This window comes from Canis lupus, chromosome 13, assembly GCF_011100685.1.
Source record: "Canis lupus familiaris isolate Mischka breed German Shepherd chromosome 13, alternate assembly UU_Cfam_GSD_1.0, whole genome shotgun sequence".
In the NCBI taxonomy this organism is placed as follows: domain Eukaryota; kingdom Metazoa; phylum Chordata; class Mammalia; order Carnivora; family Canidae; genus Canis; species Canis lupus.
The window spans coordinates 11617030-11636550 of NC_049234.1; the positions used below are offsets into that span (position 1 = coordinate 11617030).

The 19521-nt window shown below is 34.3% G+C and overlaps 1 long non-coding RNA gene across 1 annotated transcript in view; it reads left to right on the top strand.

The window, feature by feature from the left end:
* Positions 1-398: 398 nt before the first annotated feature.
* The window catches only part of LOC102156032, a 36004-nt gene continuing 16881 nt past the window's right edge, over positions 399-19521 (top strand). The window contains exons 1-3 of the long non-coding RNA XR_005368551.1: positions 399-454; positions 16907-17260; positions 18054-18165. This is a non-coding gene — a long non-coding RNA (uncharacterized LOC102156032). The remainder of the gene's footprint in view (positions 455-16906; positions 17261-18053; positions 18166-19521) is intronic.

The following is a 19521-nucleotide window of genomic DNA, read 5'->3' on the forward strand; positions in this document are numbered from 1 at the left end:
TTCTCATGAGCTACCTATTCCTCTCTTCGTGCCATTTTCTCGTGAAAGCCAACTATAGATTCTCTGTCTCTGCTCACTACTGTATTTTGAGTGAGTGGAGTGCAGAAAATGTATTTCTCTTTCAGAAGTCCTCAGCTCAAAAGTGACAACATATAAAAGCTGAGAAATTTGAACTAGGGAATTCTAGAATTAAAGCTGATTAAAGGATGAAACTTTTGGGGTTCTAGTAAAGGAATGGGTAGGTTTGGCACATGGAAGGAAATAAATTGTTATGGCCAGAAGGTGGATTGTCTCAAAATCTGCCCCATACAGGATGCAAATGATACTCAATCAGGAGGTGGAACTTAAGTCTTTCCCCTTGAATCCAGGCTAGAATTGTGACTAATTTGACAAATAGAATGCAGAGGAAGTGGCATTCTGGAAGATCTGATCCTAAATTAAGAAGAGCATTAAGGTAACTCACTCTTCTTTACCTTGGAGCTATAAGACTTTATACAAGAAATACAGGCTATTATGTAAATAGAAGTCCATGAAGAGACATCCTGGATAATGAGGTGCTAAGAGACGTCCTGGATGATGAGGTGCTAACTGGAGACAATAGCCACATGGAGTATTACAATATTACAAACAACTAGCTTCAACTGTACACCCAGGTACTGTCTGACTGCAACCACATGAGACCTGAAGCAAAACCAGTAAAGAAACCAACCAGCTGAGCTCCTTCTAAATTGTGACTATATAATAAAATGGTGGTCATTTTAAGCCAGATATTGACAACCATATTTGACAAAGGGTTCCATAATATATATTTTAGGATTTGTGATCCACATATGGTCCCTGTTCTTATAACCCTTTAAAAGTGTGAAGAATGGACTTATTCTAGTTTACAGGTCATACAAAACCAGGACACAGGCTGTAGGCAGTACTTTATCAGCACCAATTTTAAGCCATTAAGTCTTAGGCTGGTTTATTCCTGAGCGGCATGCAACCACAACAATTTATTATCATATTTGAATCATAAGGAAGGAATTTGATGCCATATTTAGGAACATATAGATATATTAGAATAATAAAATTTCATTATGTTCTTAAAACAATGTAAGCTTGTATCTGGAAAGTAATGTGCTTTGACCTCGTTTCTCAAACAGTAATACACAAGATAAAAATATGTTATAAAGTAAATCAACACTAATTCACTAATTCTAGGAATATAATGTAACATTATAAGTTTCAATTTAAATATATTGTAGCTGATCAAATAGGTTATGGGTCTCTGAATTCCAACTTGGCACCCATAAATTATAAAACGATCAGTTTAATAAATGCATGTGCTTGATTTCACTTGGCTGAAATCCATCATGTTAGCTCACAAGAACCTTCAAACCCACACACCTACCAATGTTTGTGAACAAAACTCTATGATTCCTCATTTGTCTTGTTATAAAACTGCTTATTGAGTGCCTAGTGTGGATCGTAGCGGTTGCTTTGTAGTTATGTGAGGGGAAATGATAAAATATTTACAGTACATATTTTGATAGAGAAAAAGACTTTCTCAAAAAAAGAAAGAAAAAAAATGACCTTCTCAAAGGAAAAAGATGCACATGGTTAAGAGTTAGAGATAAAATGGGAAGTAATTTTAATACATATTTATATCCGCATGGTAATTTTCATAGAGTATGCAGAATATTTGCCAATTGACTGAAAATAAGGTGTGACATAATTAAGTGTCAAGTGAATGTTATGATTGGTAGTTTTGAAGAGGCATATTTTGTGTTAAACTTCTAAAAATTGATTTGTTATTGATCTGTATGTATTACTTTTGTATATATTATTTTCCATACAATATATGGAGAACTGAAATCAATAATTTGTAGTATCATCAGATATCCAAATTTTTGTTTGCATGGCAAAACTTTGGCAATTTTATACATTTAAGTTTATATAAATAAATATATAAATATTTAAATCAATCAAAGTATGTAAACATATCAATAAAAATGAAAATTTGGATTTTTAAAAATTGTTTTTATTTATTTATTCATGAGAGACACAGAGAGAGAGAGAGAGAGAGAGGCAGAGACACAGGCACAGGCAGAGGGAGAAGCAGGTTCCATGCAGGGAGCCCAACATGGGACTTGATCCTGGGTCTCCAGGATCACACCCTGGGCAGAAGGCAGCGCTAAACCCCTGAGCCACCGGGGCTGCTCTAGATGTTTGATTCTAAGAGGTAATGTATAAAAAATTTAAGATATCCTTTTTTTTAAAAATTTATTTGAAAGAGAGAGTGCACAAGTGAAGTGAGCGGCAGCAGGAGAAGCAGATTTCCTGCTGAGCAAGAAGCCCAATGTAGGGTTCAATCCCAGGACTCTGAAATCATGACTGAGCTGAAGGTAGATGCTTAACTGACTGAGCCACCTAGGTACCCCAAGATATGTTTATTGTAAGTGAAGTTCAGAATTATTAGTTCTATTCTATTTTTATACTGATGTGTGTCAACTCAGTGGACAACTAAACAAAACTCAACTCACAATTCTTCATTTGGAATTTTTATTTAGATATCTGTCTCTTAAATATTCACTGGCAAAGTCATTTAACTCCCTTCTTACAAATGAATAGGCATATAATATACCAACTATCAACTTTGTTGCTTGTTAGTTTACATTGTTATGTCCCTATAACATCAGTTTTACATTGGCCCTCTCCTGATAAGCATCCAAATTATACATGATCCTTTTCCTATATTCTCTTGCACATATAAACGTGTGAGCATTCCAAATTCCTGTAGAGCTTTCAAAAGTCCTTCAAAGCAGGATAACCATGGACCTTGAGGTTTTCATGAGAATACACAAAATATCTCAAATCATCTACTCTAGCTATTCTAAAACTTATGCTCACAGTTACATCTTTAAATAGGCAGTTTGAGAGCAGCCCGGGTGGCTCAGCGGTATAGCGCCACCTTCAGCCCAGGGTGTGATCCTGGAGACCCGGGATAGAGTCCCACGTTGGGCTCCCTGCATGGAGCCTGCTTCTCCCTTTGCCTGTGCCTCTCTCTCTCTCTCTCTCTCTCTCTTTCTCTCTCTCTTTCTCTCTCTCTGTCTCTCATGAATAAATAAATAAAATCTTTAAAAACAAACAAACAAATAAATAAATAAATGGGCAGTTTGAGGGAAATACCCTTTCCTGTTTCTCATAGGAAAAGAGAAGGACACAGAATTGGACATTTATTATTCTGACTTACCGAAAGAAACACACACTCATGCTGTCTTTTTTTGTCTGTATTTAAAATGCTTACCAGCCATTCATACTATCATTTGGTCTACATTTAAAATGTTTTACAACCACAAAGTTCTTCCATATTCCACTTTTCGGACACAAGCCATACCCTTAGTTGAAGTTTCAGCTTCAGCTATGTGTAACTTATACATTCTTAGTGAAATCTGGGTTATAACTAGCATAGCAAATTAGCTTTCTGAGTTCTGAGAAAAAAGTTTAGGGTTATTGAATACATTAACTAACCATTAACTCCAAGATGTCCCATATCACCTTTGACAGTTTTCAGTGTGGTATTCCTTAGAAATCCTTCTAATGCTGATAAACATTTTCCCAGGGAAGATTCATTCAACATCATACCTTTTTCTCTTAAGTGGATCGTTTATATTAATGCCTACACACATGGAACCAGAGTGTGTTATGACAATAAAGGTTTTTTTGTTGTTGTTATTGAAATATAACTGACACACAATATTCCATTAGTTTCAGGCATATATCATAGTAATTCAATGTTTTTATACATTACAAAATAATCTACACATTAAATCTAATTTCCATCTGTCATCATACAAAGTAATTACAATATTATCAATAATTTTTGTAATTTAAAATTCAACGCTTCTTCTGAGTGGACTTTTTTTTTTTTTCTTCTGCACAGGATACCTGATAGTTTTTTCATAGTTCTCTTTTTTTATTTTATTTATTTATTTATTTATTGGCTTGCTCTTCCTCTCTTTTGGGAATTCCCTATTATATTTTGGTTACTATATTTGTTGTATAGAAAAAAGTGTAGCAACATTTATGAAAAAAAAATCCACTAAGAAAACTAACAGTGTTTCCCTAATTACATATTTTATGGTGATAAAAAGGAGCATTTTTAAATAATGTTTTTAAAACTGTTTAAGTGATTTTAAACAATTATTCATTTTTGAAGTACAAGTGCCTTAAGATTTCATTCTGATTCATTTCATATCTTTTTATGTTGCTTAGCAAAAAACTTTGAACCTAAATAGTGCTTAATATATAGTTGCAGAAGAGTTAATTACTGAAGTCGTTTTTATACTTTATCATATATACTTTATTCATACTTATATAAATGACAATAAGACTGCAATACTTAAATTATTTTCTTTTCATATTTTAGCATTGTTTTAGCTCATTAAATTTGAAAACGATAGTTATTATTTGAATAAATAAGCACTTTTTAAAAATAAAACATGAATAACCAAACCTGTTTCTCCACCTATCAGGTGATGTTGTATATTAAAAGTAGAACAGGGATCCCTGGGTGGCGCAGCGGTTTGGCGCCTGCCTTTGGCCCAGGGCGCGATCCTGGAGACCCGGGATCGAATCCCACGTCGGGCTCCTGGTGCATGGAGCCTGCTTCTCCCTCTGCCCCCCCCCTCTCTCTCTCTCTCTCTGTGACTATCATAAATAAATAAAAATTAAAAAAAAAAGTAGAACAATGATCAAAATTATAATGATTATTGTTATCATCAATCATATATATTTAAAAACTACAAGTAACACCTGTACTTCTGATTTCTTTTTTCTCAAACTAAACAAAAACACAACTATTTTTAACCAATATGAAAAAAAGTTAGTATATTTAATGTATTTCTAGCTTGCAAAATAAAAAGAAAACATAAAAAATGCAAACAAAGTGCTTAAAAGACATAAACAGGAAATTGAAAACATAAAATATACATGGACAATAAAATGTGAATGCACAGCAAGTAAAATGTGAATAAAGAATAAAAAAAACATTAAATATAAGAGTGCATTTTCACCCATCAAGTTGACATTTTTTTAATGATAATATTTAATGCTTTTGAAGGTAAGACAATAGTAAAGACAGATTCAGTGCTGGTCAGACTTATAAACTTAATAAAACGTTTATGAAAACATTCATATAGCCTGTGTACATTAGTATGCCCATCATAAGTGCTCACTGAGAATCTAATTTATGAGAGAAAAAATAAAAAATATTAACCACAATTGTATACAGAAGCTGAAACATTTATACAAATATGAAATATTTAGAAACAACTTAAATTTCAAAAAAATTGGTTAATAAATTATACCACCTGTACAACCATCAAAAACAGCTGTACCTCTCCCAAATGCTTGCTAGGATATACAACTACAACTGCATGTTGCCCACTTTTGAATTAAAGCCTCATGGGGCTGCTTCTGAACTGGCAGCATTTAAGAAACATTCATGCACACCAGAAACATAGGGGGTCTGGAAATGTTTATTGCATAGTTTCTACTTTAGGAAACCCAGGCTTAGAATGTAGACAATTACTACATTAGAGAGAAGACACCCCACCATGTTGGACACAAATAATACATGTTGACTGTAAAGTGTTTATTTTCTATATTACTTATAAAAACAGAGTTATTTACTCTCTTAGTTGCAAAACTTTCTCAATCACATATGTTTTTGAAAAAGCATAATTTTAAGCATAGTCACAGCAGTAGATGTATTTCTCCTGACTCCACCATTTATATTTGTTACTTGTTATTTATATTTATATTTGTTTCAGTTTCTTCATTTGTCAAATTGTGGTAATACTTACACTTAAGTAATAAAATTTTGTGAAAATGGAATCATTTTCTATATATAATATACAATAATATATAATGTATATAATGTATACTATGTATAATGTATATAATATATAATATATTCAGTGAAAAATTTTATATAATATATATATTATATATAATTTAGAACAATACCTGGGAGAGTAGGTACCACATAAATGTTAGCTAAGTGATTTTTACAAAAATACATGATTGTTTGTGACTTTTTTTCGGGTGTGGAATTTTCATTCTAACAGACATACATGGAGCTATGATTTTAATAGCTTTATTGTCCACGATGTGTCTTATCCAATTGCCTACCTCCATACAGTTTCTTCAGCACTATTTTGTAGATGTGGAAATTACTTCCTTCCTCTACCAGGTATTTCTTTCTATTCCTTCCTTCCTTTACTCTTCAGAAAGATTACAGCAGGGATGCGTGGGTGGCACAGTGGCTGAGCATCTGCCTTAAGCTCAGCCTGATCCTGGGGTCCTGGGATGGAGTACTGCATTGGGCTCCCCATGGAGAGCCTGCTTCTCCCTCTGCCTCTGTCTCTGCCTCTCTCTCTGTGTCTCTCATGAATAAGTAAATAAAATTTAAAAATAAGGGGATCCCTGGGTGGCACAGCGGTTTAGCGCCTGCCTTTGGCCCAGGGCGCGATCCTGGAGACCCGGGATCGAGTCCCACGTCGCGCTCCCAGTGCATGGAGCCTGCTTCTCCCTCTGCCTATATCTCTGCCTCTCTCTCTCTCTCTCTCACTGTGTGCCTATCATAAATAAATAAAATAAAATAAATTTAAAAATAAAAGAAAGAAAGACTATGGCAAGTGTATTCCCAGTTTTAGGATGTTTTGAAGACAAATAAGCATGAAACTTTATTTCAATCATATATATTTAAACCATAATATAAATTGGTTTTCTATAAGATATACAGGTTAAGAACATAATAGGGAGAACTTATTTCAGCTCTTTCACCTAAGGGTATTAGAGAGGCTTGGTGAAAGGAAAAAAGAAATCGATATAGTTATACCATTCTTGTTATAGGATTTTGCATTCTCCCCATCCCCCTGATAGAGAATTGATTATTAATAAAGGCTCTTGGGAGTAAATATGGGGATTCATCCCTTCCATATTTTTACATACTCAACATATTCCTTATCCTTTTATATTTGATGCCGATCTAGATGTTCTAAAATTCTCCCTTGACAGAATGCCCTGACATTATATAAACTGATATTACATGGTTCCTGGGAAGAGCTTGTTTATTGATAGTTTAGGAGTACGTAATCACAGGGAAATTATGCTGAATCCTGTTCAGGTCTGTCTGTGGAAGATAATCTCCTTCAATATCATAAGCACTTTTGTTGAAATGTTTCAAAATGTAAAATGTTCCAGTCATATGGCCTTCTACAATTAGATTTTTAATACTATTTCTTGTCAATCTACATAAGCTAAATTTCAGACTTAATATTTAAAACTCATTATAGTTACAATTTATCCATCACCTCATACCTATAACATTCACTATCATAATTACTCTCCAAGGCGCCTGAGTGGCTCCTTCAGGTCAGGTCCCTACATTTGGCTCCCCGCTCAGTGGAGAATCTGCTTCTCCCTCTCCCCGTGGTCTCTTTCTCAAATAAATAAATAAAATATTTTAAAAATTACTATCCATTTATAGCACCTCACGTTTACATAGTTAATATTTTCTCTTCAACTACAAATGCTATCAGTAACCTATAACAATTAGTTTCATCTTTAACAGAATATTAAATTCATTGTGTTCATATAAAAACAATATACAACTTACCAAAATTTGATTCTATTTAATATTATTATCAGTGATCTGTATAATAAAGAGGACAGCTAGTAGTTTTATAGTTAAATACTAAGCATTTCCTTTAACAAAATTAGCTGTTTCTTCAAAATTAGCCTAGCTATTAGGCTCTTGTCATTATACTGCTTAATGAATTATTTAAATTTTTCTGATAATAAGATTCTTGTTATAGCTATTTTGTTGATGGTTTGAAATTGATATTATTTAAAAATCTGTGTTAATTCACCTTGTGGAAGACACTGGCGAAACATATAATCTCATTTCGAACAAATTATTTTATTAGTTTCAGTATTTATGTTTGGATTTATCAAAGTCCACTCAGGAGATAGAAATCACACAATGGTTATTTTAATAGAGAACGTGTGTTACAAAGTTCAACTAGCTCTTTTAAGAACTAAGAAGGCTTTATTGTTTATATACTACTATGTAACCAACTATCCTTTTACTTAGTGACTTAAGACAATCATGATTCATTTTTCTCATGATTCTGTGGGTTGACTTGGATCACCTTGGCAGTCTTTCTATAGCAAGTGGTCCAACTGGGATAATGTATACAGCTCCACACAACTGCAGTCTGGCATCTCAGATAGGGTAGCTGAAATGTCCAAGCATGGCTATACTTCTCTCAAAGTGACATAGCTGGACTTCTTACGTGGTGGCATAAAACTCCAAGAGTACAAATATAAAGTTGCCAGGCCTAACTTCTATCCCAAATTGGTCAAAGCAAGTTGCCATGTCAACTCAAATTCAAGAGGAAAGGAAAAAAATCCACGTAATGGGAAGAGTTGCAAAAATGTACAAAGATGGGAGAATAGTTGACAAATGTTTACTGAAGACAAAGCATAGAAAAGAAGACTAGGTTCATGGGGGTAGCAACCGCAAAAGACAGCTACCCACTTAGGATGTTAGAGCAGAGAAAAGATTGAGATAACTAAAACTTAGAGGGTTGGAGGAGAAACCACATGAGACTGGAACTCAGACTCTTTGTAAAAAGGCATGACGCAGCTAGTGCTTTTTTCTCAAAGCTCAGCAGATGGACACCATGGGATGGCACCAGACATTTTATATATTAGCATAGAAAGCCTTTATTTAATTTCATTCAGTCTTTCGTGAATGCTAGCAGCTCTGAAGGGATATGATGACGGTTTTAAACATATTGAAAAAAATAATGGAATCACACTCTTACTGGAACAAAATGTTCACTGTTTATCACTGGAGTGAATCTTCCATTACCGTGTCACTATAGTGAATCAAATAGGAAGCAAATAAGATGAAAAAGAAAAATCAACAGAAGATAGCAGAAAGGAACAGGTTTATTCTCCATTTTTTTTTCTCCCTCTGGCACTTCCTCCTATTGTTGAGCCTAACAAAGAGCCAGGTGGCTGAGCAGAAAGGTGGTTTGTAGACACTCTGTCCCTGCATTATAAAGTCCAGTGTGACCTGGGGTTCAAATCTGAGCATAATATCTACTTGTGGATGTGAAAAATAAGGGAAAAAGTGAACATCCCCGTGCTTGAGTTGATAATTAAAGGGGAAATTCGTCATAAGTTAATTTGCACTATGAAATTTTAAAGGTAATTTAAAGGTAGCTTCCTATATTGCCTCCATAATCTCTAATGTTTATTGACCCTTAACTAAAGATAATACCATAAAAATTATAGTTTCCCTTAACTAAACATCATATTATAAAAATATATTTTCCCTGTATGAAAAAAATCGTTGGATTCTGTAAGCCTTACAAATAATATCTCAATATTTTTTTAAGATTTTATTTATTTATTCATGAGAGACACGAGAGAGAGGCAGAGACATACGCAGAGAGAGAAGCAAGCAGGGAGCCTGATGTGGGACTTGATCCCAGGACTCCAGGATCATGCCTTGGACTGAAGGCAAACACTCAACCGCTAAGCCATCCAGGCAACACCCCTCAAAGAATTTTAAAATTAAATTCAGTGATCACATTATTTTAATAAATTCATGGACTCCAAGGATGGCGACTTATAAAGGATGTATTTGGGTATTGCAAGTTTAATATGGATTTTTGTTTTTTATCAGTGTCATTACTTTCATTTACAACACATTTAGAGGGTGTGCCAGTATAAAGAGTTTAATTCTGCCATAGAATTCTTAGAAATATTTTACTTGTACATACTTTATTTAAAGGCATGATTAAATATGTTCAAATACTTAAAACATAAGCACACATTTATGGAATTTTTACAATCAGTAATTTTTGGTTGTGAATAGCAGTCCCAATTTCTTATTTGTCTTTAGAAGACAACTGAAGCCTCACATTATTTCAAGACAGCGATCATGGTCATTCTGCTATTCTCCTTTTTTACTCTTCAGCTTCCACTAAATAGTAACAAATGGAAAGCTCCACAAACAAGTGAATTGCTTATAGAGTATGATTTTTGTATAGAAGCCTGTAGGTAGATAATAATATTTCAATGTTTTTAAGAAATTAAATTTTTATACCTAGTTTGAAATTAAGATAAAAATTTGAATATGAATGACTTTTTTAGTTGAAAGTGGGAACAGGAAAGTAAAAGTGCAGACTGCAAACTTAAGCCCTCCATTATATAGTATTATTTATGCAGCCTGAATTACTTGTAGAACAGGTATGCTTTTTCTAATGGCATTCTGAGTAAATGGTCTGTGGGCCTGGATGAATTACATGATGTCAGTATTCTATGCACCAGGCAGAGATTTTCATTCCATACATCATTCACAAAAGGAAGCAGGAATTCTACAGTCAGGAGTTCACATTTCAGTTGTTTTTAACACTTAGGAGTTGTTTTGAAGTTTAAAAAAAAAAACAAAGATCATATAGTAAGTCATTATGATCTGCATCCATATAATTTAAGACAGAAGATATGCCACCCACTTGGGGCAAGGCACAGTAAGTGTTCTTATAAGAACCATGGCTGGAGGAATGAAACTATCACAGTGCCTCAGTCTTTCATGAGGAGACATTTCTTCTTTTATTGTTCTATGTGAAATAGTGCACAGTAAATAATGCTTTTACAAATGTTACCTCTGATCTGCTGAATACATAATGGGGAAAGAGGTAAAACTTAATTTTCCTTCAAAATGCTTTCACATTGACACATTTACAAACAAAATCACAGTATAGACCCAGAAAAGAATTGTTCTGGTACCTTACAGCAAGCATTGGGAATGCTACACTCATTTATTTAGAAAAGCCCTCTTCCTATTAGCTTTCTTTGGTTTTGTATAGCACATGGAAAACTTGTAAGATAGGCTAAGTTCATATTCTCTATTCAGAAGTACTTATTAATTTGCAAGATTATTTTTGTTATGGTTATTTGTTCTTCCCATATAAAAATCCTAAAAACTGAGAAGTTCTCTTTTTTTATCACTCATAAAATTCAGTGTGCTGTGTGCAACATTACTAATGCATGATTCTCCACTTAGTTTTGAATTATCCAAGAGATAGAGAAATAATTTTCGTATTTGGCAGGGTAGTGAACAAATTTATGCTAAGTGTTTCAGATATTCTGAATCTTAGTATGTGAACCCCGCATGTTTTTTTTTAAGTTTTTCAGTGTTACTTATGATCATCTTTATTTGTGATACGAAGACAGGATAGAAAGTTCTAGGCACAAAAAGATGGAATGGAATAAGATTAAAGAGAACATACTCTGAGCCTGAATGCTTGAATGTTTGAATCCTGGCTCTGTCACTTGTAAGCACTGTGCCCTAAGGGATTTAACCTCCTTGTCTTTAATGTCTTCTGTGAATGGGAGAGGCAAAGATAATATTTACACCATAGACTTGTATAAGGTTTAATGGATTAGTGTATTTAAAGTATACTGGTATATTTAGAGTAATTTTGAGTAACTGATACATAGGAAGCACTACAAATTAACCTCCCAAAGAAAGGGAATTGGTCAGTTTTTTTTTAAAATGGTTAATTTTTTTAAAATTTATTTTTATTGGTGTTCAATTTACTAACATACAGAATAACCCCTAGTGCCCGTCACCCATTCACTCCCACCCCCCGCCCTCCTCCCCTTCTACCACCCCTAGTTCGTTTCCCAGAGTTAGGAGTCTTTACGTTCTGTCTCCCTTTCTGATATTTCCCACACATTTCTTCTCCCTTCCCTTATATTCCCTTTCACTATTATTTATATTCCCCAAATGAATGAGAACATATAATGTTTGTCCTTCTCCGACTGACTTACTTCACTCAGCATAATACCCTCCAGTTCCATCCACGTTGAAGCAAATGGTGGGTATTTGTCATTTATAATAGCTGAGTAATATTCCATTGTATACATAAACCACATCTTCTTTATCCACTCATCTTTCGATGGACACCGAGGCTCCTTCCACAGTTTGGCTATTGTGGACATTGCTGCTATAAACATCGGGGTACAGGTGTCCCTGCGTTTCATTGCATCTGTATCTTTGGGGTAAATCCCCAACAGTGCAATTGCTGGGTCGTAGGACAGGTCTATTTTTAACTCTTTGAGGAACCTCCACACAGTTTTCCAGAGTGGCTGCACCAGTTCACATTCCCACCAACAGTGTAAGAGGGTTCCCTTTTCTCCGCATCCTCTCCGACATTTGTGGTTTCCTGCCTTGTTAATTTTCCCCATTCTCACTGGTGTGAGGTGGTATCTCATTGGTCGGTTTTATTATTCCTGAATTTCTATTGCCTAAAAGAGTACTTGGTACATAGTTGACACTTATTATTTGGATTTCAATTAATTCCTTGCTGTTCTGGAAACTATATTATCTGGATTCTTTTGTCCGGTGGCTACTTGGTAGCTTCAACCAAACTTAAGTTGAGTTTTCTGTAGTGGGTATCTTTATTCTCAACTTAAGTTGAGTTTTCTGTAGTGGGTATCTTTATTCCTTGTTTGGCTCCTTCTAACAAGTCCTCAGGTACTTATACACAACACTGGTTTCTGAATTAAAGTAACAATACTTCATCCCTGTGTCCATTCTCTTCTGGATGAGAGCTGCCTTCCCAATTGTTCTTCTTTTATGTCACTTCACTATCTCTTATTTGTCCTCTCAAATCTTGTATTTTATACAATTTTCTATATAAAATTATCTCTGAAATACCTAGAATGTTTCTTGTTTTCTTGTAAGACACTTATTGATATATTTCTCAATAAATAAATGTTGTCCAAATGAATTAATAAAGAAAACAGCAGTTACATATCACCACATGATACATTCTGATTCCTGAGGTTCTGGCATGTTCATCCAGTACGGAGGAAGTCCTACCTCAATGTGGCAATCTTTAAAGGAAAGATGTTTTAGAAATGAGGCTCACTTCATAACACTATAATTTGGGAAGTAAAGAAACAGAAATAAATGAACCTCTAGACACTGGGAAAAGAATGAGATTGATCCCTCATTTCATACTAGAGTTGTTACAGTACAAATCCCGCATGTTTGTATGATACTTCCAGACCTGTCAAGATCCATTATCTCTTATGAAAAAAGAAGAGGAGTGTTTTAAGAGTGGCCACTATCATACCCATCACCAGCACATAGATCCAAGTAGGAGATGAATAGAGCATGATGCTAACACAGGATATTAGAGCTATATTAAAGTTTCTTTATGCCTTACTTTTGTTCAGTGTCCCGCCCAGTACTAATAGATTCTCTACTAACTAGAGTGTGCCTTTTTGAAGGAAGCCTTTGGTATGAGCTGTAGAGTTTGATAATAAGCTATTATATATTATCCTGGTACTTCTAAAGTCACAAAAACTAAGAAACTTTCTATACATTTATAAGGAAGGTCCATTTTTTGTTGTTGTGAAATTGTTAACTTTTCAACCATCTATTATATCTTAAATGCATGAATTTTATTGTCACTATCATAGTAGCATCTTATTTCATAAAATAAACTATTTAATATTGAGTTAATGCTCAATATTTGATTGACTTGGATTATCACCTTTTCTTGAGCTTCATGACTTAGAGATAAGTTCAGTGCACTTCTTGTAACTGAAAAGTAGGATAGAATTTGCTGTTAGCCAAACTCCTAATATTCCTAAGGACTCAAAGATTGTCCATAGGCTGACTCTACTTTAGGATATTGGTATGCACAAACAAATCATTTAATGTGTGTGTGTTTTTTTTTCCCAGAGCTCATTGTAATTATCTTAAATGTGGCAATAGTAGTACAAAAGTGGAAGGCAAGTTGGTATAAATAAAGGGTAATGAAACAGAATCAGAAGAACTCAGAGTTATCTCATTATTGCCGCATACTTGCTGTGGGACTTAATGTATATGCCAGTTGAGAGGACTGGGCTGAGTACTGAAGTTCCCTTTAATCTGATGACCAACCATCTAATTGAGGTTTTCTATCAATTTAGGCAGACCTAACAGGACTTTTGGTTGTAAATTAGACCTTGGTAACAGAATAATCTATTTGTTCTACTAACAGAAGTAAAAGGGAATATGGATTCTGTTAATTTTTGAACTTTTATAAAAAGATAGAAAAAAATCTGTGGGTTTTTTATTATTATTATTTTAATCTGTGGGTTTTGAAAGACTGATAAGCAACTGAACATTTCTGCTCAAATGTAGTTAACCAATTCATAATAAAATTATGCTTGCTATTTATATTTAAATTATGAATAGCAATTACTATTTTTTTCCAAAAAAGATCCATCCATCTCCTAGAAATGAAACTAATCAGTATAGCTATTTAGGGATCCACATATAGAAATAAAGATGTAGGCTTGAATTTTATCAAATAGTTCATTGACTTACAAACATAGCTGTTGCAAAATAAATTAGCCCCTGACTTGTTGTAGCAAATTTTCTTTAAAAATACGTATGTATTTTCATAATTATTATATATTTAGTAATATTTGCATTAAATTGTATCTCAAACCTGAACTTACAGTACGTTCTAAATTCACTAGTTCATGAGCTCTTAGGAGGAGATACTCTATGTTACTCTACTCAGATATAAGTAACATACCCTGTGCTGTTACTTATCCCTGTGCTGCTACTTATTTCCCTTATCTCACTTTACTTACTCCACTCAAGAGAAGGTAGGACCATTTGCCTTTTGAAAAAAAAATCAGAATATCCTGGACATCTTTAGCTCAGCTATCCCTCTGTGTCTATTGGAAGATAGCTTCCCCCTCTCCTCTACAGACTCTTCTACATCATATGGAGATCCCTGCCACCCTAGAATTGCTTCTGTGCATCTAGGTGGGTAAACCCTTCCTGATATGGAGTTCAGTTTTAAGTCCTGTTTTGATCTTCTACAAAACAGTATTGACAAACTATTGCAACAAGAGCAATATCTAAATTACCGTATTTTATTCCTTTATTTCTAAACTGTTAGAGAATAGAGAGATTTGGGGAGTTGCTACTGTTGGAAAGGAAGAATTTTCCCTATCCTTTAAGGTCCTTATAGCTGGACAAATAATCAAATTGACATGAGACAGATTATCAAAATAAGATCAAATTTAGTAGCATTTTGTAAGTAGAATCTACACAGACAAGGGGATTCCAAGATAGTCAGGCAAGATGATATTTATTTATTCATTTATTTATTTATTTAGCCCAAGGCAGATGTTCAACCACTGAGCCAACCAGGTATCCCTAGATTTGCATATTTTTATAGACAAACTTGCCATGTACATATGTTGGGTCGAAATAATCATTTTCCCCTACTCTTGATCACATGGACAAGCTACATGTAGCTGAGGTTACTACTTCTAAAGATTTCCTTGTAAATTTATGCTTGTTGAAATTTAAAAGAGCAGATCTAAAGTTACCTACCTAGTGTTATACACTAGTAAGTTATCAGTAATGCTGTCTCTGGCAAGCAAAACTTATCAATTCAATAGGTCTAGAAAGACCAAATTATTCTAAAAACAAAACCCTGTCTAGTAGAAAAATGTGTGCCTGTGTAGAGAGAAATAGTAGCCTTGCATTCTGAAACTGTGCCTCTCCTACAGGCTGGTTATTTGTTGAAGTTTGGGCAGCCAGTATATGTTTGTTGGTCACTGTAGTAGTCGACTGAAATTACCTACAAATTTGCCAAGACTGAACATGCAGCTGCTTCTTCTGCAGAGACCTAAACTTTACTACTTGTATTTTTGGTGACTCATCAGTGGATAGTCTCATTATAAGCAATAGTCAAAAATGACTGTAGCTTCCTTAGGTCAGAGCAGTTTAAAGTCATCTAATTATGGCAACAACCAGTCTAGCCACATAGAAATCTCTACAAACTACAAGTTCAATATACCTTGTCCACATATTAGCCAAGGTCTGTGTACTCTGCCTTATTACAAGACTCTGACATGTTATTTGGCTTTGAAATTCTATTCCCTGCTTTATTTCTTTCCATTTATGCCCAGTGTCCAATTGTTGGAGACTTTGTAGTATAGGGGCCATGGGCAGACCACCCAAGATGGGTCAGTTTGGCATGAACATTATTTTGAGTTCAAAGCAATCCAAACCCAACAGATTCAGAAAAATCTCTTTACTTTCCTCTCAGCTGTCTGCATGTACCAGCAAGAGAGCTCTTAGCAAAGACTTCTCACTACCTAAGAAACTTAACTATATAATAGGGTAACCTTTGTTTTCTAAATATCTCCTTTCATCTTCTTGCTAATAGTCTTTGCCCCCTTTGTATCCTCAGCCCCCTATCCTTCTTCTTAGCTCATATAAATATCATCTTGGGCAGCCCGGGTGGCTCTGCGGTTTAGCAGTGCTTTCAGCCCAGGGCGTGATCCTGGAGACCTGGGATCGAGTCCCCACACCAGGCTCCCTGCGTGGAGCCTGCTTCTCCCTCTGCCTGTGTCTCTGCCTCTCTCTCTCTCTCTCTCATGTGTCTCTCATGACTATATATATATATATATATATATATATATATATATATACACACAGAAAGGCAGCCCCTGAAGGAGAACAAGACAGTAGTACTGTTTCTCTATAGGTCTAATGGACTTATGATTCAGATTTAAAATATTGGCTTTAGTTAGGACTCTTCTGAATATTGTTTATTTGCTCAAGGTACATGAATACTAGTTGAAAGTCTTCCTTAGGTGACAAATTTCTCACACTTGAGAGATTTAAGCATATTTTTAGCCCAGATAAAGAAAACACATAAAGTTAAACAAAGTCTTATCTAGAATATTATTCAGTCTTCCATTGTTAACTCTGAAAAAAAAAATCATTAACATGATTAATTTGCAGGCGCAGTTGAAAACAAACCAAAAATATCTTCATAGAAACTTTCAAATATCACCGGATCTTTGCTATGCTCTTGGCCATCACTAATAAATGGATTCTGAAGACAGATTTGCCTCAACTATTCTTCTAGGAGAGGGACAAGTTTGTTTTTAACTTTGATGGTGGTGAATTCAAGAATATTTTTGCCCTATTAAACAACAGTATGATCTACCTCAAGACTTGGCCTTAACTAGTTAAACTTTTGGATCTCTGAAAGAACCCCAATAGTTCCAGTGAAAGAAATCTCATAATCCAGCAGTTGACAGAACTCTAACACCACCTAAGATTGAAGAACCACTTTGGCTAAGGCAAAGCACAGTAAGATATTGGAACAGATTTTAATTCCTTTGCATTTTTAACATATTAAGGCAGGATATTTTTTTTTATTTCAGACTTGAACTCCTTTGAAGTTTAAATAGAAAGAGGATTTAATCTTTGAACTTTAATATCTCCTTGGAGAGTACGTAATGCTAAGGGGCTTATATTCATATTATGGCATGTGTATGATGCTGGCATTCTATTGTTGAAAGCCTTTATGAATTTTATGATTAGATTTCTTAATGAAGACATTTAGACCCTGGTATAATTTCTGATAGGCTATGTCTAATCTGACTAAACCTAATTTGAGATGAGAAATGGAATAGAGAATAGATTTTCAGCCTTGGAGCAGAGTAGGTTTGGCATGAAATTTAATTAGTGTATTATTCAGATCTATTTCACAGCCCATGACAGCAAAATATTAGCCATTCTCCAGTGGTCTCAAAGGGGAAGGTTTGGTTTGGTAGGGGCAGTACAGGAAGGTGGTAGCAGGCTTATGCTGAAAGACTATTAATCACCTATAACAAGATGAATAACCTCATCATTGGTAATCATGATCTTAATTATTATTAAGACCAATGGGGTAAGGAAAAATAGCTGGAGGATGATCATTGGGGCATTATTTATTTTCTCTTCTTGATAGTTCTTTCCAATTGGTAAAAAAAAAAAAAGTCTCTTTTCATAACACTTCTTATTCCATTTAAGACCAATTTTAACTAATTTCACCAAAGAAAATTTGGAAATGATTAAAAGGCAATGATTAATTAGCACTGCTATGCTCTTCTTTCCCTAGGGCATGCGTTTCCCAGGTGTGGGCTCTGATCCTGAAGAGATGAGAGCTACTTTCCTTGAGTTATACTGTGATTGAGTGGGTTATCTGCTTGATTCAGAGATTCCACTAGAAGGTCAGATTAATTGTAACCTTCATATTGGACTTAATCATAAATATAGCTTACATCTTTCTCTCTTTGCTTTCTTGTATTTTTTCCTGGTAAACAGGTGGGAATATTTACTGGATGTTACTTTGAGATATGACATTTTGACGTACATTTTTTTTAATTTACTAATAATGGGCACAATAAGAAATTTTATAATTCTTTCATCCTGTAACAATATAAATTTAATCTACTAAGCTTTGTTATTTGGGGGCAAATATTTACAAACATCATAAATCTATACCTACATACATACTTACATACATATATACATAACGTGTATATATTGAAACAAAAAAAAGATGCTGAAAAAAGAATATTCTTTACAGAATCATTAGTTATATTTCAAATAAATTAGCGCTTATTTTTGGGTTGTTCCCTAACTCAATTTTTATATCTACTGACTAAAGAAAATATGAAAGAGTAGGTACCATGAAAAAAAATTCAGATCCACATTATAAAATGAGATAGTTTGTAATAGTAACTAAAATAAAGTGCCCTGCAAATTGACTGCCTGAGTTTAAATCTATTTTCTGGTATTTATTAACTATGTGAACTTGGGCAATTCATTTAATGACCTTTGTCTCTGTTTTTACATCTGTAAAGTAATGATAATAATATTAGTATTTACTGCATTGGATCATTTGAGACTTAAATTAGTAATTATGTAAAATATCCAGAAAAGTTATTGGCATATGGTAAATACTATAAAATTGTTGGTTATTATCATTTGCAGGGTAAATGATATGTTGAGGGTGTTGTCAGACAGATATTATAGTGAAATAGAGATGGTGACCTTCAGAACTTCCAGACATGGTTATAAAGTTAGCTTAAAAAGCTAGAGGAAATATGAGCAAACCTTTTCATGTAAGAAGACAGACACAAATTTATTTGCTTAAGACATGATAAGGGGGATTCCTGGGTGGCTCAGCAGTTTAGCGCCTGCCTTTGGCCCAGGGCATGATCCTGGAGTCCCAGGATCAAGTCCCACATCAGGGTCCCTGAATGGAGCCTGCTTCTCCCTCTGCCTGTGTCCCTGCCTCTCTCTCTCTCTCTCTCTCTGTGTCTCATGAATAAATAAATAAAATATTTAAAAATAAAAAAAAATAAAATAAAAGACAAAATAAGATGTTATTCAACCTTGGATTTGTGAAATTAATGAAAATTTTAAATATAGCAATTCATTTATTGTATGATTTGGAGATCTGGTTCTCTAAATATAGTTCCTGGACTAGCTAAATTAACATCATCTAGAAACATTTCAAAATATAATATCTAGGCCTTACCCAGACCTACTGAAGTAGAAAATCAGGAAATGGGACAGAA